The 27,469-nt window shown below is 43.4% G+C and overlaps 9 non-coding genes across 9 annotated transcripts; 2 read left to right on the top strand and 7 right to left on the bottom strand.

Moving 5' to 3' along the window:
• The first annotated feature begins 1,436 nt into the window (after positions 1-1,436).
• trnat-cgu (transfer RNA threonine (anticodon CGU)) lies at positions 1,437-1,508 on the top strand. The gene has a single exon. It is a non-coding gene; the product is annotated as a tRNA-Thr (tRNA).
• A 377-nt stretch (positions 1,509-1,885) lies between these two features.
• On the bottom strand, positions 1,886-1,967 carry trnas-uga (transfer RNA serine (anticodon UGA)). The gene has a single exon. It is a non-coding gene; the product is annotated as a tRNA-Ser (tRNA).
• Positions 1,968-8,248: 6,281 nt separating this feature from the next.
• trnaq-cug (transfer RNA glutamine (anticodon CUG)) lies at positions 8,249-8,320 on the top strand. Its single transcript has one exon. It is a non-coding gene; the product is annotated as a tRNA-Gln (tRNA).
• A 2,462-nt stretch (positions 8,321-10,782) lies between these two features.
• LOC116685063 (U2 spliceosomal RNA) lies at positions 10,783-10,967 on the bottom strand. The gene has a single exon (XR_004330893.1). It is a non-coding gene; the product is annotated as a U2 spliceosomal RNA (small nuclear RNA).
• Positions 10,968-16,274: 5,307 nt separating this feature from the next.
• On the bottom strand, positions 16,275-16,391 carry LOC116685064 (U5 spliceosomal RNA). The gene has a single exon (XR_004330894.1). It is a non-coding gene; the product is annotated as a U5 spliceosomal RNA (small nuclear RNA).
• Positions 16,392-16,757: 366 nt separating this feature from the next.
• Positions 16,758-16,946, bottom strand: LOC116685062 (U2 spliceosomal RNA). The gene has a single exon (XR_004330892.1). It is a non-coding gene; the product is annotated as a U2 spliceosomal RNA (small nuclear RNA).
• A 3,355-nt stretch (positions 16,947-20,301) lies between these two features.
• LOC116685065 (U5 spliceosomal RNA) lies at positions 20,302-20,417 on the bottom strand. The gene has a single exon (XR_004330895.1). It is a non-coding gene; the product is annotated as a U5 spliceosomal RNA (small nuclear RNA).
• A 1,927-nt stretch (positions 20,418-22,344) lies between these two features.
• trnae-uuc (transfer RNA glutamic acid (anticodon UUC)) lies at positions 22,345-22,416 on the bottom strand. The gene has a single exon. It is a non-coding gene; the product is annotated as a tRNA-Glu (tRNA).
• Positions 22,417-23,705: 1,289 nt separating this feature from the next.
• Positions 23,706-23,777, bottom strand: trnaq-cug (transfer RNA glutamine (anticodon CUG)). The gene has a single exon. It is a non-coding gene; the product is annotated as a tRNA-Gln (tRNA).
• Between the last annotated feature and the right edge of the window lie 3,692 nt (positions 23,778-27,469).

Below are 27,469 nucleotides of genomic sequence, written 5' to 3'. Positions count from 1 at the left end.
CCTAACCCTATTAATATTTGTAATATCAATATATATGACATTATTATGTTATTATGGCTACTACTAATGTCATGAGAGCGAAACGTCTTGACTTTTTTGGAAAAAATGCATGTATTTGTCAACTGTATAAGTTATAATGATTATTTCTTCACAGTGGACTCCCAAGACATATGAGAAGTGTTTTAGAATGGAAAATGGCTTAGGTTTTACTTATATGTCTGTGATATCGATACATATCTGGAAGATTCATTTATTTATTTATTTATTTATCTTAAAGGCCATACAACAGTTTTAACATGCAAGTGACCTCACTGCAACCCCAAATATTCTAATAGCCCAGTTTGTCCTAAAAAAAATGATGTTCATTTCTTGACTGTAGACAACAGGGTTGATGTTTTACAAGCTTTTATATAAAATAAATCCAGACGGAAATTAAACTGTAAAAATGGCCTCAGGGCCCAGAGCGTTAATGCAGACACACATCAACTTTCTTTTTGATTAACGCACATACACATCAACTTTCTTTTAGATTAATGTACATCATCTTTCTTTTTGAAAAATTAATGTAATATGTATACTACTTTTTGACACAATTTATACTCTTTGTTAGTAATCACACACAGGTCTGTGTGTGATTACTTCTGCAGAGAACCTTTCACCAAGTCCAGTTGCCCTTGGCCTAGTTGTGATCTTTAGGGGTAATAGCATGGATCAGGAACCAAAACGGACACACCTGGACTCAATGTGGGCATTGTACGGCAATATTTGACACGTTTAGACCATGAAGACAGTTATCAGTTTATTTCCCATCTGGCAGGTATATCTGTGGACTCAGTTGGACATTTTGAAGATAATTGCACAATGTTGACCCAATTGTCAGTCTATTTCCCATCTTGCAGGGACATTTCTTGATTCAGGTGGACATTGTGGACAGAAACATTGGTGGATCTTGATTCCCACCATGGGATTTAGCCTGTATTGCACATTGGGGTACAAGGTCAATAAGATGCCATTAACATCCCGCGCAATGTATTGCCATTGTCAAGCAAATTGCCACCCTAGTGACTTTCTTCCATGTCTCCATGAACGCCCATATGTTTGGGCTGACAATTACAAGAGCAGCCGGAAACCCTAGTCGACCCAGTCCAAACCATCGTGGTAAGCCTCACTTGGTGTCCAAACTAAAATGATACGAGGCTACTTGGTAAACTCCTTACTGATGTTTATATCTGTACTCACAATGCCCTGTTTTTAAAAAAAAACAGAAAATCACAAGTGTTACATGTGAATAATCAATGTGTGAGTAACCAGGAAGCTCACATAAAAGATAGTTGCAAGGTCTACCAAATGTTTAACTTTCCAACCCGTGAGCGGTTGGAACCTTGGTTGCCACCTTCCATCAAAATGTCAATCACAGACCTGGGCAGCAATTCCAGAGCAGAGTGGCGCAGCGGAAGCGTGCTGGGCCCGTAACCCAGAGGTCGATGGATCAAAACCATCCTCTGCTAATTGCTATGCTTTGTATCTATGTTTAATAAAGCATCAGTTTCTGAAATGAAATGGTTCTGCCTAAATGCTGGAGCATAAAACAATAAATATACTACAGTACAGCTTCTGCAGCTCTTTTAAAAGACTCTAGCATAATACCTGCTTGGAATCAAAGCCATATCAACTGCTTGGAAGGCAGCTATGCTCACCACTATACCACCATTGCTGGACAATATAACGTTCACTGCAAATCTTGCAACACATCTGGTCATTGAGACTGAAAATAAATGCTCAGAGATGCAACAGAGTCTTCCAGTACCTATGAGGTATTACAATATTGTCCATGAAGGCACATCTGCCATAGAAGGATGTGTGACCACCATTAAAGGACGGCTTTCTTTGTCGGCAGGATTCAAACTTGCGAGGGGAGACCCCAATGGATTTCAAGTCCATCGCCTTAACCACTCAGCCACGGCAACCTAAAAAGCAGAGAAATACCGATTTCCACTAATAGTGATAACTAGGGATGAGCCGAGTACTCGGCTGAAACGAGTATCCGGTACGGATAAAGCACTTTTGCCGAGTACAAGTATTATCCGAGTAACGCGAGTCAATATCTGTACTCGGATTCAATGAAATTCTCCATTGACTGTGTCTCCGTTCTATGATAGGCTAGTCACAGTGCCAGTCACAATGCCTCTCCCTTACACTATTCTGTGATTGGCTAGTCCCAGCACCCCTCCCCTACACTATTCTGTGATAGGCTAGTCCCAGCACCCCTCCCCTACACTATTCTGTGATTGGCTAGTCCCAGCGCCCCTCCCTACACAGACAGACTCCTGTTGCTGTGTGCCTCTCACTCGCACACGGGACACGGAGAAGTGAGCAGCTCTCTCCCTTTCTGGTCCGCGGGGCTTTTCCCGTTAACATTTAGGGTTTCTTCAGCTTCAGGTTTGTTTTATACTTCAGTTTGAACTAGTACCTAGTAACCAGGAGACTTCTGGTAACCGTGGAGTTTGTTCAGACATAGAGCTTGGTAGAATGCTACTCGTGTTGCATCTCTGCCGTCGGAGTTTTCTTTTTCTTTTTTTTTTTTTTAAACTGCCTGCTGGCTCTAACCAGTTTTTTTGAATTTTTTTGAATAACTGGGGAAGGATGAAATGTCACAAGTTACAGTAAATGATCATAGAGTTGTACAGGTCAAAGCAATATACATGGAATTAAAGCTATTGTTTGCAGGCTTTGATTCTGTTTATACTTTTACAATAATGTCAATAGTTAAAGACTACAAACTGACTATGTGACAGGGAATGGTCAGGACTTGAAAGATACAGGCGTAACATTTGAAAGAGTAAGTTCCTGGCGTTGACATAGATTTTTCAAATTCTTCCTCCTTAGTTTAACGCTAGAACCCCAAAACTTTTAAAGAGTACCGTTTCCTTTAAAGCAGACCCCCGACCGAGGATGTATCCTTTTGTCATCATTGATGGGTCATAAACACTTCATCTGCCTTTATCTCAATAACAATTATTTTCCTTTTTTCAAACAGTAACTTGTAATGGTAAATTACATTTAACCAATGATTTTAATATTAATTATTCATAATAAGATCTCCAATGCCTCTCAGAGTATATGACTTATATGATATAATCTGTCCTCAGTGTCTTCTCCTTGTAGGAGACAACTGAATTTGTTATGACTTTGCATTTGTCCTCCAAGGACAAAATGGCTTAAAGTCTGAGAGAAACAGTTGTCTAAAGCTGGGTTTATCATAGCAGGTCCCAGGTCGAGACCATAGCAGGTCCCAGGTCGAGACCAGAGCAGGTCCCAGGTCGAGACCAGAGCCTATCCACAGAGACGAGATGTTCTTTTTCAGCTAAGATAGAACGACCGGTCAAGAAACTTGACACGAGGAGGGCGGATTCAGAAATATGTAAGAGCTCCAACTGTCTGCCTGAGGTCCACTAATTGTTATGTTTAAGATTAAACTGTGTTCCAGGAAAAAGGGGAACTCATTCTCTTAATAAGTAGACTTCCAGAGTATTTACATAACAAAGACACAAGCATGGACGTTGTGATACCATGGTGTTGTCTATCGTTGTTTCTGAGATCAACAATACCTTCCGTAGTTGAATAGCTTCCGAAGTTTTATAACTTCTGAAGTTGAATAGCATATTAGAGAAGTACCTGGTAATATTGGAGAGTAGCTCTCGTTGGCACTGTAGGCGGACAATTTAGAAAATTAAGTTACTTTACACTTAAAACTGTTACATCTCCTCTGAATCACCAACTGCAAATTTTCAAACCTCATTGGCATGCCAACCACCATCTACAGAAGGTAAATCACTAGCTAGCTATGCATCAGTACCTCATACCTTTTACCAGGTTCAGGTGGTTAATAGTTATGGTCAAATGAAGCTTCATTAAGCTTTCTGAACAATGTTCTTCATTTTCTGAACGCATTCACTCAGTAGTGTTTTATTATTGGTTGTGCATCTGTGATTGCCCTAGAGGTGCTCTCAGTCCAGCACCTCTCCCGCTCATCTTTGTTAGTTTTACACTGTCCAGCATAAATCACTGACACCATACCTCACACTCATCCATGCATACACACTCACCACTGACTAAACTGACTACCACCATCATTGAATTATCATTTCTTTTGTTGTGGTCATATTCTCGCATTTCCTTCAACCTTTGCACACGGTCTTTTGTCCTGGCCTTTTCATGGGGTCATGACAAAGTATCTAGGGTCAATTTTAGCCTTTGTGTGAGTACATAGGTTTCCAGAAACATTGTTTTTATTGAGATTAAAGACCAAATTGTTAGTTTTTCTGAAATCTTCCCAACCATTGCAATAGCTTTCAAGGCCTCGTTGGCACAGTAGGCAGCGCGTCAGTCTCATAATCTGAAGGTCGTGAGTTCAACCCTCACACGGGGCAGGTGTTTTAAAAACAAGAAAAACACAACTAATGCGGAAACAGTGACATTCAGGTGGTTGAACACTGGTACTAGAACATAAATGGAATTTGTCATTCTTTGGTTATTTCTGAGATTGATACAATGAAAGGAATTTTTTAAGAGTGGTAGCAAACCAATGAAAAGGGTTATAGAACATATGTGTTATGTCCTTAGACATACTATCCAAGCAGGGAGATGAGTACAGAGATTTGGGTGCTAGCAAGATGGATGTAGGTTGCCCATTGTTCATTTAGACTTACCAGCAACATTGTTATGATACAAACCTGCTTAAAAAACAGCCACAATTCTGTTTAAAGACTTGTGCATGGAACACAAATGATATGGCAGTGTCTGAAGTGTTCAGGCATGTCAAATGGACAACTCATCTAGCAGAATGTACAACTCTACACATGAACAGGGACTTGAACACTGGACCCTCAGATTAAAAGTCTGATGCTCTACCAACTGAGCTACCCAGGCTTCTAAAGCAGCTGGCTGTGGAAAAAACAATCTGCTGAACTACAAATTAAAGTAAATGAAGACCATTAAGCTGTTGCCATGATCACGGTCTTCTGGACAGCAGGAGGGTAGACCATAATTTGCACAATGCCTGAGAACACCAAATGTTATTGCACAAACTGGTTGAAAATTGGCTAAATTGACCAAAACGGTTAAAAAGCTCAAAGTCCCAACTCATCATGGCCACTAGCAGATTGTGAACATACTGCAAACCTGCATGACAGATGACGTTAGCGAGCACTTCATACATATCACACAATCAAGCTGTTGCCTTATCAGGGACTTGAGCTGTGGTATTCTTTTTCGCTGAAAACGTTGATAACCTAATGCAATTTGTGGACAAATAAACTTTATTGCTGGTGAAAACGATAAAACAACTCTCCCTCTTGATCCGCTTCCTCTTGACGGGAAAAATCCACCAGATGACTTGCCATCCAAGCAGGGAGATCAGCACAGAGATTTGGGTGCTAGCAAGATTGATGTAGGTTGGCCATTGTTCATTTAGAGATAGATTGTTAGATGCAAACCTGCCTGAAAAACAGCCACAATTCTTTTTAACCCTTGTGTTGTCTTCCCATTGACCATCATCTTTTTGTGCTTTTTTTCAATGTTTCTGCTGTTTTTTTCTACACTTTTTTTTTTTTTATTCATAGCCAATAAACCTAGGTTTTATGACCTTATACAAAAACAATTAATTTCTCTTTTTTTTCAGCACTTACTGTATCTTTTTTGTCACTTTTTCCGAGGTTTGGGCACTTTTTTTACAAGCCATACAATTCAATAAAATCAAAATTCAATTCACTGAAAGTAATCATACATTTTTACCTGAATAACATTCATCCATGTTATTTTAAGGCAATATTGTTGAAAGAAAGCCAAGTTCCTGATATTAAAAATTAAAAAACGGGTCAATTTGACCCGAGGACAACACAAGGGTTAAAGACTTGTGCATGTTACATGATACAACAGTGTCTGAAAGTGTCAGAATTGCCAAAGTGTACAACTCATCCAGCTCATCCAGAACTTGGCCAATTTTGCTCAATTTGGCCTTAATTGTTCCTGGACATCTGTTCTTTTTAAACAGTTAAAAAGCAGGCCGGTTAGCTCAGATTGTTTGAGTGTGGTGCTAAAAATGCTAAGCACCGCCAGACACTTTAGGGTACTAAAATCGCCAAACCCTACGCCCAAGAGCATCTGTATCCACCTTTTTTATGCACAAATTTGCCATTAGCGCAAAACAAGTCTCAATCTCTATAGCTCTGCTTTCCATGTCTTTTGTAGCAAGGCCAAAAACATACAGTTGTAAGGTTGTCTGCTCAGCAAGTGCAAATATGAGTCACAGGTAACTGATGTGCCTAGCATTCAATCTATTTCCTTCAACAAAAGCTAACTGGCCACCTAATTAGTCTGCCTTTCTTACAAATGTTACCTCGCTCCTGAATTTCAGATAAACCGTGACAATACAGATTTGGAAATATTCCTTTTATTTTTGTAACCATGTGGCCTAATGGACAAGGTGTCTGACTTCGGATCAGAAGATTGAGGGTTCGAGTCCTTTTGTGGTTAGAAACTCCAGTCCACCTCCACAAACCATACACAACCAGGTAGCCCATCCATAGCTGGCCCAATTTTGCTTGATTTCGCCTGGTTTGTTTCCGGAAATCTTTCTTTTTCAAACACTTAAAAAACAGGCCAGTTATCTCAGATGGTTTGAGTGTGGTGCTAATAATGCTAAGCACCTGCAGACACTTTAGGGGTAATAAAATCACCAAACCCTACACTCAAGATCACCTGTATCCACCTTTTGTTTGCACAAATAGGCCATTTACGCAAGTGAAGAAGTTCTTGTATCTCAAAGGCATATGAGGTTGCATACAGATGGAGAGAAGGAGGAGGAGAGAGGTACCTAGTGCATCATGGGAAGTCCACCGGTAGTCTAGGCCTATAGCAGCACAACTAAGGGATGGTTCAGGACTCACCCAAGCCAGCCCTACCTATAGGATTATCAAAGAGGAAAGTCTTAAGCCTACTCTTACATGTGGAGATGGTGTCTGCCTCCTGAATCCAAACTGGAACCTGGTTCCACAGGAGAGGAACGCTCGGGCTCCCATTCTACTTTTGGAAAACTTCTTCTTGACTTGCCTTTTCCCACATCCTCTGAATGCTTAGCTAACTAAATGACTTAAGTTGGCCAATAATTGTTGCTTTTTCATCTTCGTTGTGATTATTGTCACCTGTGCCTTCAATATCATATCATATCAATTTTATGTGGATATTATGAAAGAAACTGTCAAGCAAACACTTGCAACCCTTTTAAAGGTTCCATGGTGTAATGGTTAGCAATCTGGGCTCTGAATCCAGCGATCTGAGTGCAAATCTCGGTGGAATGTGTTTTAAGCCACAGTATAGGTGAAAAAAATCAACCTTTCAACTTTCCACATTTAGTTTAAAGTGAGCTTACAGGTTTAATGTCCTTCGCCATTTAAACTGAAAACAGTACATTGGTGGAGGCATGTTGAGGAGTCACCTGGTTGAAGCTTGAAGAAGCTCCACATTTGACAGTATTGACTGGAAGTGATAGGCTTTGAGTTACATGGGGGATACACACTTTGCATTGAGTCTCGTAATCACCATAAAAATTAGGTATCACTGAAATTTGAACTTGTGTTGCTGCAGTCAGAGTTTACAGTGCTCATCCTGAACGGGCCAGCATAGTGCATCAGAACTGCTTGTTGATGGTCTATTAGCTTTGGAACCCCCCTTTCCCCACAGCTTTCAATTGTCAGATATGGGTGGGGGAGTGGGCTCTGTGTCCAACCCTTTCTGTGTAAAAAAAACAACTAAAGTAGTCTCTTGGATGAGAGACAAAACTTATGCGGAGGACCTTTCACCAAGTCCAGTTGCCCTTCAAGGTTCAAGGAGTCTTTATTATCCCCGGGGGGCAATTTGTTGTGCAGCACCATGTAACATTAATAACACACAGGTTATACAAGAACACAGCCATACATCTAGAAATAAAATAAATACGTACTACACTACGTATGGGAATTGCTATTTAGCCAATAAAGGTCTGCAGAAAGATCTGATTTAATGGTCCTGTATTAAATGAGAGCTGTATGCAACCTATGCCCCTATATATAGACCTAATATATGTCTCTAAAATCAAATATTAGCCAGTAATTTTTGCTTTTTAATCGCGTGTGATTGTTGTGTGCCTTTAATATCACACATGTGGATATTATGAAAGAAACTGCCTAGCAAACCCTTGCAACACTCAAAAGGTTCCATGGTGTAATGGTTAGCACTCTGGACTCTGAATCCAGCGATCTGAGTTCAAATCTCAGTGGAACCTGTTTTTAAGCCACAGCACAGGGTAAAAAGATCAACCTATCAACTTTCCCAATCTTGTTTCAAGTGAGCTTACAGGTTTAATGTTAAGTTAATTTTGTTTTTAAACAAACTATTATATGTTATTTTGTATGGCTTCATCTTGTCAAGTATTATAACAACGTTTTGATACCAGGAACCCAGATCATTCAGTTTTTGCGACAACTTCTGGCGGTAAAATCTGCCAGCCATGTCTCTTCAGGTCCGTTGACAGTTTGAGCAACGGGCAGCTCCACGTGCATCGTTAATTGTTTTTCCAGAAGACAGAAGATGGGTGCACCGTTCCCGGTGACGCTGCAATACCGGGTCGATGCGTGGAATTTAGATTCGTGCATATACACATCAACTTTCTTTTACATTACTGCATATACACATCAACTTTCTTTTTAATAAATGCATATACACATCAACTTTCTTTAAGATTAATGCCTATACACATCAACTTTCTTTTTAATAAATGCATATACACATCAACTTTCTTTAAGATTTATGCATATACACATCAACTTTCTTTTTATTATATCATCACCATTCCTTTTGTCATCATCAAAATTCATTATGACATCAACTTTCTTTTAGATCAATGCAAATACAAATCAACTTTCTTTTTGATTATTGCATATACACATCAACTTCCTTTTAGATTAATGCACATACACATCAACTTTCTATTATATTACTGCATATACACATCAACTTTCTTTTTGATTTATCATCACCATTCATTATGTCATCATCACTATTCATTATGACATCAACTTTCTTTTTAATAAATGCATAAACACATCAACTTTCTTTTTGATTTATGCATAAACACATCAACTTTCTTTTTCATTAAAAGGACATAACAGCTGCTACTTAGCAGTTCCCAGTATATTACTACTTCCCAGTCCCAACCCTCGCGGTAATTCTCACTTGGTGTGCCGCTTTCCAAATCCAAGGCCTCACCTATTCCCCCATTGTCACAGGGCCAATATTTTGTCCTTGCTGTTTTTCTGCCAATCAAAAGTGCAAATCTTGCTACACTTTTGTATGGCTTCATCTTGTCAAGTATTATAACAACGTTTTGATACCAGGAACCCAACGAGGTCATTCAGGTTTTGCGACAACTTCTGGCGGTAAAATCTGCCAGCCATGTCTCTTCAGGTCCATTGACAGTTTGAGCAACGGGCAGCTCCACGTGCATCGTTAATTGTTTTTCCAGAAGACAGAAGATGGGTGCACGTTCCCGGTGACGCTGCAATACCGGGTCGATGCGTGGGGTTTAGATTGTGCATATACACATCAACTTTCTTTTACATTACTGCATATACACATCAACTTTCTTTTTGATTCATCATCACCATTCATTATGTCATCATCTATTCATTATGACATCAACTTTCTTTTATATTACTGCATATACACTAGGGGTGATCCGAGTATCCTGCTGAAACGAGTATCCGTACGGATAAAGCACTTTTGCCGAGTACAAGTATTATCCGAGTAATATGAGTCAATATCCGTGCTCGGATTGAATAAAACTCCTCAACTGGCCGCGCAGCGTTCTGTGATAATCACAGCGCCCCCCCCGCCTACAAACCCGCTCGATCAATCACACACACACAGAACATGGAGAAATGCGCTCTCTCTCTCCTCTCTCTCTCCTCTCTCCTGCTCCGTCAGTCAATTCGGTCTGCGGATCTGTTCCGTTAACGTTAGGGTTTTCTTCAGCTTCAGGTTTGTTTTTAACTTCGGTTTGTAGTCCTTACATAGTAACCAGTAGATTTCTGGTGAACGTGGGTTTGTAGTCCTTACATAGTACCAGTAGATTTTCTGGTGAACGTGGGTTTGTAGTCCTTACATAGTAACCATAGATTTCTGGTGAACGTGGGTTTCAGACATGCTGCTTGTTTTAAATGCGACTCCAGTTGCGTCTCTGCCATCGGAGATTTTTTTTTTTTTACTGTCAGCTGCCCCCCCCCCCCCCCCCCCCTCTCTCTCTGTGTCTCTCTCTTACTCACACACCACACACACTCACACACCACACACACACACACACACACACACACACATATATACCTGGTGTGGAAATAAAAAAATAAAAAAGAACCAAAAAAAAAAAAATCACACTGATCATAAAAAAATAAAAAGTTAAAAAAAGAAAGTTATATTGAATATGAAAACTCTTTTTCATTACATTTTACTTCATAATTGCAACCGCATGTGTTGTATTAATTGTTGCAAAACGTTCTGTATATAGTTTGTTTGTTACCATGACAACACCATTGATCTGAAGCTCGATGCTGTCATTGTAAATAGTTTTCAAATCAGCAATAAATATAACAATTTTTGATCAACTCATATCAATTGCTCTTCAGGTCCATTGACAGTTTTGGCAACGGGCAGCTCAACGTGCATCGTTAATTTTTTTTCCACAAGACAGAAGATGGGTGCACCGTTCCCAGCGATGCTGCAATACCGGGTCGATGCGTGGAGTGAACGGAGCAAGCCCCTTTTTCAACTCCCATTGCTAAAAATCCATTTAATATGTTGTCCCCTGATAGAGGACATATCAGATATTAAACTGATAAGAACAGATTTTTTTTTTTTTTTTTTTTATTAAAGTTTATTAACATTCAAACCACAAGCTTCACAGACCATACAATACAATATATAATACAATGCACAACCTACCCTCAACCCCACACAACCCATACCAAACCATAAAAAACAAACCAGACAAAAAAAAACTGCATGATGCTACCATTCCCACCCTAACCCTCCTTTCCACCTCTCCAAGGCAGCATGCTTCCCCCACTTCTCAATGTCCCTTTTGATTCTGCTCTTCAAATCGAACTCAACCCGCCTTGTCACCCCCACCCACCCCATCATCCCTGTTCTTCCTAACCAGGTCTTGCCTAGCCCACCACAAGCCCCTCTTCACATACTAACAATCAACCATGGAAGGAAATTTGCACCCCCCAACCTACCCCACGGTCCACCATTTCCCATGTCAGCCGAAGCCCAGAAACCAATTGTTCCCACATCGCCCCAGCCCTGCCCCAAACCTTACCAGCAAACGGACAGCCCCACATGACATGTCTGACTGTCTCCACCTCTGTGCACCCCAACCTAGGACAGACTGGAGACTTCGCCAAACCATGCCTGTACATTATATCACGCACCGGCAGGCACCTGTGAAGGCACAACCAATTTAAATCCTTAAGACCATTGTCAAGCCCTCTCGGCTGGATAGCCCTCCAAATCGGAGATGGGGTACCAACCACAGGTGGCGCAATCACTCTCCGACTTACTTCTCCATAGAGAACCCTGTGATCCAGCCTCAATGCTGGATCTGAAACCTCAGGATGAGCCTTCAACCACCTGGCCGCATGGAGGTAGTGCCATGGCAACTGCTCCACCCGGGGTGCCAGATTGCTCCAAACCATCAGACCTCTAGTCTGATAAGCGAAATAGAGCCTCAGGAAGTAACCTGACGGATGCACCACTGGAGCAGACAACTCCTGAGTCAAAAATGACACAAACATGCAATCCAGTTTCAGCGGGAGGTGCGGCACACCTCTCCCCCCAGCATCAACACCAGCCATCATACGTGCCCTTGCCACATACTCAAAACTCCCACCCCAAAGGAAACGGAAAACAATCCGCATAAGTGGCCTCCTCATACCAACCGGAAGCGGGTAGATGTACGCCAAAAACAACAGAGAAGGCAATATATCCACCTTCAGAACAAGTACCTTCCCCACAAAAGTCAGGCACCGTCCCTTCCAGAGTGCGAGCTTCCTCTGGACAACCAGCAATCGCCCAGACCAATTGGCCGTCGCACTTTGAGCCCTGTCAAAACTGACCCCAAGCACCTTCAAAGGTCCCGTGCAGAGCGTCAGCCCTCCTGGCACATTCATCTGTCCCACCCACGACCAAAAAGCTTAACGGCAGACTTAGAACAGTTCAACTCTGTCCCTGCCACCCGACCATATCCCCGTAGAATCTCCAGGGATCTTATCAGGCAAGCCTCACTGTCCAACAGCAGAGTGGTATCATCTGCATACTGAGACAGCTTCACCCTAAGGCCCCCGCTGCCCGGTACCAAAACCCTTTCACACCTGGATCAGCCCGAATGACTGCTGCAAGGGGTTCCATGTAGAGAATGTAGAGCAGAGGCGAGAGAGGACAACCTTGCCTCACCCAGAAAAACCCGGAACACATCCCCAAGATGACCGTTAACAGATACTGTACTCCCCACCCCTTTGTACAATATGCCCAGCCACCTAAGAAAACCCTGACCAAAACCCAACCTCTCTAACACCCTGAACATAAAACCCCATTGCACCCTGTCAAAAGCCTGCACCTGGTCAAGCGCAACCACCATAAGTGGCACCCGCCTGTCCTCAGCCCAAGCAACAGCATCCCGGATGAGCTGGAGATTCCATCTCAAAGAGCGCCCCGCAACCCCACATGTCTGGTCCACATGGACCACATGAGGAAGCGCCAACCCCAGCCGATTTGCCAGTACCTTAGCCAGGAGTTTATAGTCGACACACAACATTGTAAGTGGTCTCCAATTCCCCAGATCGGTGCGATCCCCCTTCTTATACAGAAGGGAAATCACACCCGTGGCCACCGACCGTCCCATCACACCTGTTCGAAACATGTCAGCCAACACCTCCAAAACAACCGGACCGAGTAAATCCCAAACTTGAGATAAAACTCTACCGGAAGTCCATCAATACCCGGCACCTTCCGCTTGTTCATGCCCCTCAGAGCCCCTTCAAGTTCTACAAGGGTAATCGGAGCCCCCATAGCCTGCGCAATGTCAGCAGGAACCCGTTGGGTCAGTGCATCCAAAAAGACCTCACCCCCTCCACCTCTATCTCCCGTTCCCGAAAATGCGTGCGGAAATAGCCAGTGGCCGCTAGCACCATTTCAACCTCACCGTCTACAACCCTGCCCTGCTCGTCCCTCACCCCAATAACCACCTTCTTAGCCCTGTCAGCCCTTATAGATGAAAAGAACGCTGCAGAACATGTCTCGGCACCCTCAAGGTAAGCACTACGAGCACGCAGTAAGTATGCTCGTGCCCTACCCTCATAAATCACCCTCAATCGCTCCTTTAAGGAGCCACAAACCCCTTGATTCACAATGCCACCACAATTTCCCCTGGCATACTCGAGCTCGAGAAGGTACTGCAGGCGATGCAACTCCCTCCTCGCCACCCTCACCTTTCTTCTACAATACTGGATACAAAACAACTTCACGCGCTCCTTGACTACCTCCCACCACTCAATCACCCCTGAGCACATAGGTCTGAGACCTAACAGACCACTAAAAAATACCCGAAAAAAGCGTTCAAAAACCGCCTCCTCCAAAATACTAATATTAAGACGCCAGTACCCAGGGCCAAAAACTGGCATCACCGAGTGTACCTCATACAGAAGCCCAACATGATCCGAGAAAAACACAGGGAGCTGTCGACCCGCCACCAAACCATAAGACCCTGCAAAAAACACATAATCTAAAACCCTCTGTATTCCCCGGGAGTTCCGCCACGTGGGCCCCTCCAACCGCGGACTCACCAACCTTGCCCCATCAACCAAACCATGTGTGGCCAGTAGGTGGAAAGAAAAACACAGCTGGGATCACCCCCATTACCCAACTCTAGATTGAAATCTCCACCCAAAATCACCTGCCTATTAGTGACAAGATGTGGCGCCAACAACCCAAAACTATCCTGCCTTTCAGCTGGAGTCTGTGGTCCATACACCACAACCACCCTCATCTTGGCAGACCCCCAAGAGACATCCACCCCCAGAATTCTCCCCTGAACAATAACAAAGAAGACTCCACCCTTATCTCCTTAACCCCAAACAAAATCCCCACCCCAGTAGAGTGTACCCCCCCTACACTCCACGCCGAATCACCCTTTGTCCACTCCCCCGAAAACTTCCTAACATCACCCTGATCCCGCAAATGTACCTCCTGTAAAAAACAAATGGCCACCCGAAAAGACCCCACAAAATCAAAAACAACCCGTCTTTTCACCGCATCCCTCATCCCCCTTGCATTCAAGGAAAGAACCTTAAACGTACCCATGGTATACAGAAAAAAAACAGACAAAAAAAAAACACAACCAATCAAAAGAAAAACCCAGACCCTCCACACTATGAGTAACAATCCCCATCGTCCATCTGTTCCGCCCAAGAATAAGGCACTTCATTCGGTACGTTTGAAGGTCTGTTTGTCCCACTGTAGGCATCCACCCCTCCGGAGAAGACAGCATCGGCAAGTCTGGGGAGGGACCATACCCTAACCCCAAAACAGCAGCAAGAACATCCCCAGAAACGTCCTCCACCTCCCCACCCTCCCCATCACAGGTGTCCCCACTCCCCTGCACCTGGCCCCACCTCCACTACCTCCCCCACAGCCCCCAAGAGGTGCCCACACCCAGACCCCCCTCAGCTCCCACTATAGCCCCCCCATTGCGCCTCCCACCCTTTGATTTCTTACTAAAACCCCCCTCCATAGAAACCCCTACCCCAAATACCTGAGAACCTCGTCGCGCCCCCTGCTTCACTGTCCCGGAGGCCACGCCAGAAGCTGCGACCAACAATCCCCTCAGTGACAAGGGACACCCGAGTCTCCACGTCTACCTCTCCCGAGATGACTGCATCCTGCCCTTGAAGGAAGGTCCCTCCTCCGGTCGCATCCTCCAAACTCGCCTCCACCCGGACAGTCTCCCGCCCTCCACTTGCCTCACCACCCAAGAAAGGCTCCACTTCCACCAGCTTCCCTGGAACACAACTTGCAAAGTCAAATCCACGACCTGACTCCTTGGGCCCTTCTGACGTCCCAGCTGCCCGGGTCGCCTCAGCAAAAGTCCTCCGTCGTCCAGGACATGTCCTGTAGAGGTGGTCGAAACTCCCACATCCATGACAGGCTCTAGGGGTAGCACATGTGTAGGCCTCATGGCCCATCTGTCCACAGAAACGGCAGCCCGCTCCCGTACAGCCTGCCTCCGTATGACCGGACTTCTTGCATCTCCTGCAAAAATCCGGTTGTCTAGAGTAGAAAAGATATCCACGATCCCCTCCAAGACTGAACTGCGCCGACGGATGTGTACAGCCGCCAGGTCCCTCCGGATCAGGGTTCAGCAACACCTGAAACTGTCGCCTACCAGTCCAAAACCCCATTGGATCCTTCACATATCTAGCACTCGACACAACCTCGCTGTATCTCCCAAGAAAGGCAGCCAAGGCCAGGTCAGTCACATAAGGATTGTACATATGAATGGAAACCATCCGGAAAGTAGGCCTGTCCAGGTTCAAAACCTTGTAGTAAGCAAGAGGCCTCACCCCAGTTTCAGCTCTGCAGCACTCTGCCACCCGACCATAAACGTCCTCCGTCCGAAAGGAGACATCAAAAGCTTTCTCCTGCGGATTCCACTGGATGCAGTAGACCTCGTCAACCTTCAGGCGGAGCTGTCCCACAATAACTCCCTTGCAGAAAAAACACACGAGACGAAACCTGCTCCTCTTCATAGTCCACCTGGAACCGCAGCGTGTATCTCAGACCAACTCTCGGAACATGCTGCTCCCGTGCTCCTCCAGCTGCCATGTTTCAAGCAATTTGCCGTCCACGTGTAATCTCCCTCACTTGATTTAGCCAAAGGCCGAGAAGCGATGACCACCACCTCTTTGCTGTCCGATGCGACCTCCCCGGACGGTTCTCAGTTGTCACGGTCCAGTAATTTTAAAAGGACATAACAGCTGCTACTTGGCACCCCCGTCCAAGCAATTTTGGTTTTCCAAGTGGTCAAGCTTCTGCCAACCTGCAATGTTCCCATGCTGTCACATTTTAGCTGCGTTTAAGAATCTGAGTTTCCTTATGGAGAGCGCATTTGTGTTTTTACAAGTACAAAAGGCTTAACCAAACAGCAAAGCCCACCAAAAATAATTTCAACTCATAGGCGTTCCTCTCCACGGAAGTCTTTAGTAAAAGGCGAAAGGCTTGTGCGTTATGAAGAGAAACCAGAGTAAGTGCAGACCACGCTCGAGAGCAGCCGAAATGCCCAGTCTTCCCAGTCCCAACCCTCGCGTGATTCTCACTTGGTGTGCCGCTTTCCAAATCCAAGGCCTGGCCTATTGCCACACTTTCACAGGGCCAATATTTTGTCCTTGCTGTTTTTCCGCCAATAAATAGTGCAAATCTTGCTACACTTTTGTATGGCTTTATCTTGCCAAGTATTATAACAACGTTTTGATACCAGGAACCAACGAGGTCATTCAGGTTTTGCGACAACTTCTGACGGTAAAATCTGCCAGCCATGTCTCTTCAGGTCCATTGACAGTTTGAGCAACGGGCAGCTCCACGTGCATCGTCAATTGTTTTTCCACAAGACAGAAGATGGGTGCACCGTTCCCAGCGACGCTGCAATACGGGTCGATGCGTGGAGTGAATGGAGCAAGCCCCTTTTTCAACTCCCATTGCTAAAAATCCATTTAATATGTTGTCCCGGATAGAGGACATATCAGATATTAAACTGATAAGAACAGATACTACACTTGATCTTAGCCAAAAGGCCGAGAAGCGATGACCACCACCTCCAGGATATGAAGCAGGACTGCACTCTGGAGCCTAAAGTACACAGCAGGATATGAAGCAGGACTGCACTCTGGAGCCTGAAGTACACAGCAGGATATGAAGCAGGACTGCATTCTGAAGCCTGAAGTACACAGCAGGATATGAAGCAGGACTGCACTCTGGAGCCTGACGTACGCAGGATATGTAGCCAAACTGCACTCTGGAGCCTGAAGTACACAGCAGGATATGAAGCAGGACTGCACTCTGGAGCCTGAAGTACACAGCAGGATATGAAGCAGGACTGCACTCTGGAGCCTGAAGTACACAGCAGGATATGAAGCAGGACTGCACTCTGGAGCCTGAAGTACAAAAGTACTTATAGAAGTATGATGGAACACCGTGAAAATGTGTTTGCCTGGTAGACCAGCAGTAGAATTAACAAGAAACAGGAGCTTAACAGTTCGCTATTCACAGTCTCAATTTTTCTCTCTCCGTTCGCGCTACCGTCCGCCAACTTCCGGTCCTGTATCTTGTAGCTTACCAAAATAAAACTTGTTCGTACTGAACATACAAAAGGGGCAAAATACAACTCACTTTACTCATAAAGAACCCGAAATTCAGTGAACAATGTTTTACAATAATATGTAGAACTGAAACTTCCTAGCAATCGTAAGATTGCGAATATTAACTTCTGGTGTTGTCATGGCAACGATAAACATTTTGTCAGCGTCAGCTACAGAGCGGGACCAAGGCGACAGCTGCTACCCTGATTTTGGAGCCTCTCTGATCCAAGGGAACATGCTGGGGAAAAAAAGAACATAAGGACTCCGGGGAATGACTCCCCAGAGGTAGGTTTGTAACAAGCATTTCTGGGACATGGATGCACATAAATGAAAAGATGGAAAGATAGAGGAGAGAGGAGCTCAGTGTATCAAAATAAGTCCCCAGCTGTCTAAAATTATTACAGCAAAACCAAGAGAGACAAGGTAAAGAGAGCTCCAGCCCGGCCGGGCTAGAACTCTCCCCAACCGGATCGGGCTGTATGCCAAGTCTCCCTTTAGTTCTATTATATTCTTGATTATATGATAGATAAATCTGAAAACTATGTGACTAACTACTACTCCCTAACAATATTCGATTCTATGCCCTAACTAGTGTATCAAAATAAGTCCCCAGCTGTCTAAAACTATTACAACAAAACCAAGAGAGCCGAGGTAAAGAGAGCTCCAGCCCGGCCGGGCTAGAACTCTCCCCAACCGGATCGGGCTGTATGCCAAGTCTCCCTTTAGTTCTAATATATTCTTGATTATATGATAGATAAATCTGAAAACTATGTGACTAACTACTACTCCCTAACAATATTCGATTCTATGCCCTAACTAGTGTATCAAAATAAGTCCCAAGCTGTCTAAAACTATTACTACAACAAAACCAAGAGAGACAAGGTAAAGAGAGCTCCAGCCCGGTCGGGCTAGAAACTCTCCCCAACCGGATCGGGCTGTATGCCAAGTCTCCCTTTAGTTATATTATATGATAGATAAATCTGAAAACTATGTGACTAACTACTACTCCCTAACAATATTCGATTCTATGCCCTAACTATAAGCTTTATCAAAAAGGAAAGTCTTAAGCCTACTCTTAATGTGGAGACGGTGTCTGCCTCCCGGACCCAAACTGGAACCTGGTTCCACAGGAGAGGAACGCTCTGGCTCCCATTCTACTTTTGGAAAACCTGTTCTTGACTTGCCTTTTCCCACATCCTCTGTAGAGACTCTAGGAACCACAAGTAACCCTGCATTCTGGGAGCGTAGTGCTCTCGCAGGGTTGTAAGGTACTATTAGCTCTTTAAGATAAGATGGAGCCTGACCATGAAGAGCTTTGTAGGTGAGAAGAAGGATTTTAAATTCTATTCTAATTTTACAGGAAGCCAATGCAGAGAAGCTAAAACAGGAGAAACGTGATCTCTTTTCCTGGTTCCCGTCAGAACACGTGCCGCAGCATTCTGGATCAGCTGAAGAGTTCTTATGGACTTTTCCGAGCAGCCTGATAATAAAGAATTGCAGTAATCCAACCTAGAAGTAACAAATGCATGGACTAATTTTTCTGCATCATTTTTAGACAGGATATTCCTGATTTTTGCAATATTACGTAGGTGAAAAAAGGCGATCCTTGAAATTTGCTTTAAGTGGGAATTAAAGGACAAGTCCTGATCAAAGATGACTCCAAGATTCTTCACAGTGGTGCTGGAGGCCAGGGTGATGCCATCCAGAGTAACTATATCTGTGGATAGTGCGTCACGGAGGTGCTTGGGTCCGAGAGCAATAACTTCAGTTTTATCTGAGTTTAACATTAGAAAATTACAGGTCATCCACAGTCATCCATCATCAACTGTTCGGGCTACTAGCGGCTTCATGTCGTTTCCAATATTGCACACTGTTACTTTAAAAAAACAAGACAATATATATAACAAAAGTTTTTATTTAGCTTTTCAAGTAGCGCATAAAACCCTCCCAAACTTCCTGGTCTTCTTCCTCTGCACCCTGTGACAGTGTCCCCCCTGGCTCTGCTGGCCCAGATACATCCCACTCGTTGTCATAAGCCTCTCCGTGACTCTCATAAAGATTATAGAAGTCCAGCAGGTCAGAACCAGAGATCTCACCGGTCGGACATCGCCCACCAGACGGTCTGCGGCGGCGATTTTGCAAAGCGTGAATGCTCAGGAACACAAACAGTACACAGCAAACATATTTTGGTGTGTAATCATGGTTGCTAAAGTTCATGTACTTTATATAGCGTATAGTAAATACTGACTGCGACGCTGAACACATGCAAATGTTAGCTAACGTTACCAGGAAACTTAACTTACCCTTTTATGTCGACGTCTGAACTCCGTCGGAATTCCCAAACTCCCGTTTTTTTTAGCGGTGATTTTTGTTGCTTCCTTCAGCTTCTTTTGAAACAAAACATTTCTTTTGGCTGCGGCGAGTATACAACGTGCTATTGTGAGTCGCGCTGAAAATTACGTCATCACGCGTTGCTATGGTGACCAGCCACGCTGAGGCTTTGCTCAATCTGCAATGGAAAACGGACATAGAATGGGCCGAGCCGAGGCGAGCCGTTACCAGCAGTGGAAAAACGCCATAAGTCTCCAGTACCCTACTCTCTGACTAACTTTCCTTACTGTGTCTGGCCAATTTGTTTCCCACACCCTTCCCAATGAAATTTTTTGATCGGTCCTGGTCACAGTCAGGGGGAGTCCTGTTGTCTCAGTCGCTGTCCACGGCCCATGAAAATCGTCTTGCTTCTATTATTTAGCTGCTGTTAAGACTCTGAGTCTTGTTAAGGATAGTTCAAAGAAGTACAAAAGGCTCGGCCAAACAGCAAAGCTCACCAAAAATAGTTTCAACTCATCGGCGTTCCCCTCCAAGGAAGTCTTTAGTAAAAGGCGAAAGACTTGGCATTATGGAGAGAAACCAGAGTGAGTACAGCCGTCTGATCGAGAGCAGCCGAAAACCCTAGTGGACCCAGTCCAAACCATCGCGGTAAGCCTCACTGGGTGTCCAAACTAAAATGATAAGAGGCAACTTGGTAGACTCCTTACTGATGTTTGTATCTGTACTCACGATGCCCTTTTTTAAAAACGCCAGCCAATCACAAGTCTTGTGAACAATCAATGGTTGAGTTCACATAAAATATAGTTGCAAGGTCTACCAAATGTTTAACAATAAAGAGAAGTCTAAGTCTTTACAACCCGTAAACTGTTGGAACCTTGGTCCTTCCCTCAAAATGTGAATTACAGATTGTCCAGCAGAGCAGAGTGGCGCAGCGGAAGCGTGCTGGGCCCATAACCCAGAAGTCGATGGATCGAAACCATCCTCTGCTAATTCCTATAATTTGTATCAGTATCAAGTCTGTTAACATTTAATGTCTCCACCTGGTGAAGAGTAAACTTAATGCTTTAAGTTTATTTCAACCATAAAAATTCAATCTTGTGTGCTCATACCTGCCGTAACACCCATAAAAACTGGAGCGTAATACAATTACTACACTACAGTGCTTGTTGTGCTTTCTGATAGTCTGAGGTATAAAAGAGAGAGCATACTGCTTAGTTTGTGTCACAGGAGGTCTTAGTCTACCTCTACGTTCTATAACCCTACCAGTCAGATTACCACAGGAGGGAATATCTTTTGCAGCTCTTTTAAAGACTCTACCATAATACCTGCTGGAGATGCCAGGTCCTCATACATGTAAAGCATGAGCTCTACCACTGAGCTCCATCCCCTGAAGAATTTCAGATTTTTTTTTTCCTTTTTTCTGAGATAGACTTAGACTTATCTTTATTAATCCTTTTGGGATGACTCCCGAAAGGAAATTGAAATATCACTGAATAAAAGAAGAAACCTGGGTAAAACATATAATGTTAATGTTGTATATGGCTTCAAAACCTGTAAATGCAACGGCAGTGGCTGGAAGTCAAACCTGGGCAAAATGCTTGCACTGCTATGGTAGCGTAGTCGAAAAGTAACACACCTGTTGCCTTTCTGCTGGACAATAAAATGTTCACAGCAAATCTTGTAACACATCTGGGCATTGAGACTGAAAATAAACGCTAAGAGATACATTGGTGGAGACGGGTGGATTCCAGTACCAATGAGATAACACAATAGTGTTCATGTAGGCACATCTGCAATTTGGTATGCTGTGATGTGTCATTGGTTTGCTGGCACCGGTAAATAATGGCTTCCGGTGTCTGCAGGATTCAAATGTAAAAAAACCTATTCAGTTGAATTAGTAATACCAGACACGGGCAAATCTTAATGCACTTCCTATGTCTGTACATCCTCGTGGAGGCAGCTTGATATGCTCCCTTATTTCTACCATAACAGAGATCTAATATTTTATCAAACTGGGTTGGGATGAATGTCCGGTTCCATTCTAGTCACGGCCAGTCTCAAACACAATCTTGATCTCGGAGTTTTAAAGAGTTTCATGCGAGAAAAGGTTTTGCTCGCAGATATACGTGCTGCCAAAAAGTGTGCACATATCCATTGCGTGTTTTTTTATGTTAGGGTAGGTGTCATTTGGGAGGGCAGCGTAGGAGTGTACAATGTATGTAACATTTTCATCAGTTGGCAGTGGTGGGATTTAAACCCACGCCTCCAGAGAGACTGGAGCCTTAATCCAGCGCCTTAGACCGCTCGGGCACACTACCTACAAGTATCACTTTCCCAAATCGTGACAAACACAAGGAACGTAACTAAAGGTATGCTTGTTAATGTTATTGGAACAAAACATTTGCAAGAGAAAACACATATTTCTTAGAATACCTAATTACATTTCTGATTTAATACAGGCCAATGTTAGAGATTGTACAGATCTTTCTGCAGACCTTCACCGGCTAAATACCTAGTCCCATACCGGGAGTTGAACCCGGGCCACCTGGGTGAAAACCAGGTATCCTAACCGCTAGACCATATGGGACTGACTACATATTAATAACAGGGATTTCATGAATCAAGTCATAGTGTGGCTTGAAACAGGCCTTCTCTTGAACGTGAATGAAAAAGCTTCTTAAGTAAGTTTTATATTGAAGCTTTTGAGTGTTCTTTAGGTTTTTATCTGCTTTAACTATTACCGGACAGCGGGGGCACGGAGCAGAGCAGAGTGGCCGTTAGGGAGGAATCCTCCTCCGTGTTCAGCTCCATTTAGAACTGGCGGTGAAAAACTTAACGTTGGAACTTTATGACGAATAGAAATGTTGACAGGTTGATTTCTGTTAATAACAAACACAACTATAGTCAATTGAAAAAGTAAATATATATATGAAAAGCCGTCATGGTTCATCTTTCCACTGTTCCTCCAACCACCACTCTGGTCTGGTTGGAAACTTAAGGATCTAAACTAAAAGGATGTTCCTATTAACTAAAAGGTCTATCTCTGTAGGGATCCATCCCATAATGTTGTCACACACTTAGAATAATAATCTGAGTCTGTCAGCAGCAACAAAATAACCTTTAGTGGACGCTGACTTTACCTTTAAATTAGGAGTTTAAACAGAGACACAACAGGAAGAATAAATCCATCAAATCAAGTCCCAATAATCAGCACATGGCCTTGTTTTATTTCAGGTAGTTAGCATGGAGCTGTTCCACATTCCCAGACAAGTCAAGTCAATCATTGGCGTTATTCTACGAGTCAGATGAATAAATCAGCTGTTTGCTATTTGAGCTGCTCTGTTTCCTGCTGCTCCGTCATTCTTTAGTGTCCTCTGGAAACAGGTTGCTATCCTTTATGATTCCTTTGGATGACATCATCAGTGTCTTTGCTTTAGTCTGAAGAAACTCCAACAGATTTAAAACCACATGCAGTCACAGAAAAATACAACCAGGGAATAGAAAATGAAAATGAAATGAAATGAAAAGTCCCCAAAGTAGGAAAATATAATGTTAATCTACCAAACAACAATAACTGGAGAGCATCCAATTAAACATGGGCGACTTCCAGTATGTCAATAATGAAGACAGGGATGTTTGGACATATTACAGATTAATTTTTATTTGTATTTAACCTTTATTTAACCAGGTACAATCCCACTGAGCTACAGTAACTCTTCTTCCAGGGAGTCCTGGCAAGACAGGTGGCAATAAGTTTCATAATACATAAAAGTCAGGACAATGGTTCCATACTACACCACAAATCTCTATGGATACTACAACACAAACAAGACATTACAGTTAACTTAAGCTAATGCAGACATCCAACTTAAAATCAGGTTCCACTGAGATTTGAACTCAGATCACTGGATTCAGAGTCCAGAGTGCTAACCATTACACCATGGAACCTTTAGAAGTGTTGCAAGGGTTTGCAAGTCAAAAACAGGTTTTAAAGGACTTGCCACAGACAGTGAATACAGCAGTAGATATGTCTACTGTGTACAAACACATGGTAACTTCACATGTGTTGACAATAAAGATGCTCACAAAATACTGTACTTACCATTGAGTTTTTTGCGCACATTCATTTCCGCTTAAATACAAAGAATTGCTAAGTTCTTTATTCCCAATATCATGTCTCAGACATTAGTTCCAGATGAAAACACTAATTGTCAGAAGTGGGATTTGAACCCACGCCTCCAATGGAGACTGAGACCCGAAGGCAGCGCCTTGGACTGCCCGGCCATCCTGACTGATCCAACAGCTGATCAGTAGGACCTGTCTCCACTATACGGCCCAGTTTAATCTCCGTAAATTTTACGGAAATCCTGCAAACAGCTATGTTGACTGTTTATTTGTGTGGATTTTAAAATCTATCTGTCAACCCCATCTTGCCCGTACTGGATGGAATGATGTCAATTTGCGCTTTTTATCTGTTATACATAACAACCTGGATGCAACAAAGAACCCTTTTCTCCTGTTTTGTACACAACCCAAAGTTTTACAAAACAAAAGATAACTTTCACCGAATCCCTCAGTTAAATCACAGTCAGTAACTTTACATGTGTTGACAACACATGCACTGTGTCCAAACCTTTCTGTGTAAAAAAATATCAAACTCAGACATTAGTTCCAGATGAAAACACTAGTTGTCAGAAGTGGGATTTGAACTCACGCCTCCAGTGGAGACTGCAACCTGAACGCAGCGCCTTGGACCGCTCGGCCATCCTGACTGATCCAACAAATGTTCAGTAGGACCTGTCTCAAAAATTATAATATAGTGAATGAAACATGTCATGATATAGTAGGTTCTCAGTCATCCATGTCATAGTTAACAAGGGAGGGTTTCTCAACTGTCAGCCCAAATATATGGAGACATGGAGACATGGAAGAAAGTCACCAGTGTGGCAATGTGCTTGACATTGGCAATAAATTGCATGGGATGTGAAGGGAATGTGCAATACAACCAAATCCTATGGTGGGAATCAAGATCCACCAATGTTTCTGTCCACAATGTCCACCTGAATCCAGAAATGTCCCTGCCAGATGGGAAATAGACTGACAATTGGGTCAACATTGTGCAATTATCTTCAAAATGTCCAACTGAATCCACAAATAAACCTGCCAGATGGGAAATAAACTGATAACTGTCTTCATGGTCTAAATGTGTCATATATTGCCGTACAATTCCCACAATGAGTCCAGATGTGTCCGTTTTGGTTCTTGATCCATGCTATTACCCCAAAAGTGCACAACTGGGCCAAGGGACATTGGACTTGGTAAAAGGTCCTCCGCAGAAGTTTTGTCTCTTATCCAAGAGACTTCTTTAGTTGTTTTTTACACAGAAAGGGTTTGACACAGTGCCCACTCCCCCACCCATGTCTGACAGTTGAAAGCTGTGGGGAAAGAGGGGTTCCAAAGTTAATAGACCATTCAACAAGCAATTCTGATGCACTATCCTGGCCCATTCAGGATGAGCACTGTATACTTTGACTGCAGCAAACACAAATTCAAATTTCAGTGATCCCTAATTTTTATGGTGATTACGAGACTGAATGCAAAGTGTGTATCCCCCATGTAACTCAAAGCCTATCACTTCCAGTCAATACTGTCAAATTTGGAGCTCCTTCCAATTACATTAACAACCAGGGGCCTGTTGCACGAAACTAGGATAAGGCATCAAGCCGGGATATTCAAGTTATCCTGGATGAATTTAGCTTGGACTCGGTTGCACGAAACCAGATTGAATCAAGCCCAGCCAAGTAACCATGGAGATTTATTCTTTGCGGCTAGCCTGGTCCAGAGCAGGCTAACAACCAGGCTAAGATTAATCCTGGAGTCTCATGTGTCAAATCAGCTGCAGCTCTGATCCGAAATAAACGTGTTTAACAGTTATTGCGTTGTCTTCTGCATGTGCTCTGCTTTATTTTTATTAACATGCATTAGCCTACTTGTCACTTTTGTTTTCGCGAGTTTGATTTAAACCCTACAGCTGTTTAGATGTTAGGAATGGTTGCACTGGCACCCTGATGCGGAGTGGGACTTTTCCGGTGGGACGGTACTATGTCGAGGCTGCCTGGCGTGCGGCCGCTGCCCGGTGGCCGGTGGCCGCCGCTGCCCGCTGCCCGGTGGCTGCTGCCCGCTGCCCGGTGGCTGCTGCCCGGTGCCTGGTGCCCGGTGGCCGGTGGCCGGTGGCTATTGCCTGCCAGCAGACTTGCGAGTTGTGTCAGTGTCCACTCTCTCTGTAAAAGTAGAGATGAGCAGCGCAGCGTCCGTGGTCTCAGCTTCAGGTTTATACAGGACGCGCTCCGGAGATTAAGTGTGACGATATTAATGTAGCGATATTCCAAGATGATATTAATGGCAGACTGGTCAGAGACCAATACATTCATGATTTCATTTTGTTGCTTGTCCTTCTCTAATAAAGGACAGTTTGTGTTACTCCGTAATATGTAGGCCTAATGTTTTATTATAGCTTACATTGGTTTCATAACCTTCTCAATTAGTCTCACATCCCTGGACCAATGACGTGGCCTATATACGTACTGTATATAGTGTAGTTTACATTCATCACACCGGGAACACCACAATGCTTCTTAATCTTTTTATTTTAATGCTGTGACTTGTCAGAAGAAGAAAAAAAAAACATACACATTGTTTTACATATATGCACACAGCATATATTGAAGTCACTTACTTCTTTTTCTAGTTTTTGGCCCATTCTGATTGTTCGGTATGAACATTAATTGTATAAAGATATTTAGTATTAGACACAGCTTATAGAGATTTGTGCATATGGTTGTAAAACATGTTCTCATGTTGTGAATAAGGGTTTGAAATTAAGCCTAGAGTCCCTAGGGTCCATTTCCCAAGGAACATTAATTCCCTCTGCTCACTTTTAAGGCAAAGGCTAAATAATAATCCATTTTATTTATATAGTGCTTTACATGGTAAGCTATTAAAACACAGTGTAGCCTACAACTTTGTAAAAATGTGGAGTGACTATAGGCTAAGAAGATATTTTTACAACCATACACATTCAATCGGGTCCACTATGTTGGGCTTTTTCTCTCCGTTTGAGCCGTATTTCCCTTTTTGCATATTATATATTCTTCCCCTCCTCGTTACTTTCCATTAGAAGCTGCTGCTCATTGGGTGAAACATATGGCGCATGCGTCTTCTCAATTCTTCATCGGTAAATCTGTGATCGATCCCATGGTCTATTTGAGAAAGCCGTGAACGTGCACTCATCCCAGCTATCTACACCTGGATTGACATAGCTTCACCTGTTCATCCTGGCTCGGCAAACGTGCAACCGATTAAGCCGCGATGAGCAGATCACACTAAGTCAAGCTGCGCTTTTTCACTTATCCTGTATATCTTTATTCTGCTTTTGTGCAACAGGCCCCTGCATTGGCCGGGAATTTTGTCCTGTCTCCCGCGTGGCAGGTGAGAATTCTACAACTGAACCTCCAACATTTGACATGCTTTGAATTGCACCTCTGAAAAAAATCAGTCTGCATGGCCACATTATGTTTTCACAAGTGTCAGCAAAAAGGTAATTTTATCCATCTTCCATCAAACACGGATCACAGACTCTT

This window comes from Etheostoma spectabile, unplaced genomic scaffold, assembly GCF_008692095.1.
Source record: "Etheostoma spectabile isolate EspeVRDwgs_2016 unplaced genomic scaffold, UIUC_Espe_1.0 scaffold00569496, whole genome shotgun sequence".
NCBI classification, from domain to species: Eukaryota; Metazoa; Chordata; class Actinopteri; order Perciformes; family Percidae; genus Etheostoma; species Etheostoma spectabile.
Note: the sequence above shows the minus strand (reverse complement) of the source record. Positions and strands in the feature narration are given on the sequence as shown.